Source organism: Orycteropus afer, unplaced genomic scaffold (genome assembly GCF_000298275.1).
Source record: "Orycteropus afer afer isolate SDZICR_OR568_19922 unplaced genomic scaffold, OryAfe1.0 scaffold00532, whole genome shotgun sequence".
Classification (NCBI taxonomy): Eukaryota; Metazoa; Chordata; class Mammalia; order Tubulidentata; family Orycteropodidae; genus Orycteropus; species Orycteropus afer.
Window position 1 is genome coordinate 1,887 of NW_006922119.1, and position 1,715 is coordinate 3,601.

Consider the following 1,715-nt stretch of genomic DNA (forward strand, 5'->3'; position numbering starts at 1 on the left):
CAACCTTCCTTCCGAGGAGTGGCTGGTGGGTTTGAACCGCCTGCCCTCTGGTTAGCAGGCAAGTGTCTTAGCCACTATGCTACCAGAGCTCCCGTCATTTCTATAGTCTTTACTTTTTACATCACCAGTAACCATTCCCAACTTTTTTCCAGTGTTTCTCTCCATAAGGTTTTCCATAACTGGTTTTTCAGAAAGACTGGGCCTTTCTTCCTATGTGCCTTTGGATGTACTTAAATGCCAACATTTCAGTTGGCAGCTGAGCATTAACTTTGTACCACTCAGTCTCACACCTGCTCACAAGGGCAGCCAGTATATAATGTTCAGACCCTGTGTTCAAATCCTCACCCTGCCATATGACCTAAGCAGCATCAGACTTGGAGGAAGCAGCAGCAGTAAGGAAATCAAATGACATATTGCATTGGGCAAATTTGCTACAAAAGAGCTCTTTAAAGTGTTCAAAAGCAAAGATGTCACTTTGCGAACTAACCCAGAGTGCACTTGACCCAAGCCATGGTATTTTCAATTGTCTCGTATGCATACAAAAGCTGGACAATAAATAAGGAAGACCACAATTGATATATTTGAATTATGGTGTTGGTGAAGAATACTGAAAATACCATGGACTGCCAGAAGAACAAACAAATCTGTCCTGGAAGTAGTGCAGCCAGAATGCTCCTTGGAAGTGAGAATGGCCAGACTTTGTCTCACCTACTTTGGTCATGTTGTCAGAACAGACCATTCTCTGGAGAAGATACCATGCTTGGTAAAGTGGAGAGTCGATGAAGAAGGGGAAGTCCCTCAATGAAATGGATTGACACAGTGGCTGCAACTATGGGCTCCTGTATAGCAGTGATTGTGAGGATGGCACGAGATGGGGCAGTGTTTCCTTCTGTTGTGCATAGGGTCGCTGTGAGTCACAGACGACTTCACAGCACTTAATGACAATAATAACATACATGTTGACAGGAGCCCTGGTGGCACAGTGGCTAAGTGCTTAGTTGCTACCTGAAAGGTTGGTAGTTTGAACCCACCAGCCACTCCATGAAAGAAAGGTAGATAGTCTGCTTCCATCAGGATTTAAAGTCTTAGAAATGCTATGGGGCAGTTCTATATTGTTCTATAGGGTTGCTATGAGTTGGAATCAACATGTGGGCAATAGGTTTGGTTTTCAGTTTAATGTTTTTATTGGTGTTAGATGCCATCAAGTTGGCTGCGACCATACCAACCCCATGCACAACAGAACAAAACACTGCCCTGTCCTGTGCCATCCACACAATCCTTGCTATACAATTAAGCCCATTATTGCAGTCACTGTGTTAATCTATCTTGTTGAGGGTCTTCCCCTTTTCCACTGACCCTCTACTTTACCAAGAGTGATACCCTTCTGCATGGAATGGGCCATTCCTACAACATGACTAAAGTAGGTGAGATAAAGTCTGACCTTTCTCTTTTCCAAGGAGCATTCCAGTTACATTTCTTCCAGGACAGGTTTGTTTGTTCTCTTGACCTAAAAACCAAACCAAACCCACTGCCGTGGAGTTGGATCTGACTCATAGCGACCCCTTCTTGGGTTTCCAAGGCAATATCACTACAGAAGTAGATTGCCCAACCTTCCGAGGAGTGGCTGGTGGGTTTGAACTGCCATTCTTCTGGTTAGCAGTCACATGCCTTAGACACTATGCCACCAGAGCTCCCGTTCTTCTGACAGTCCATGG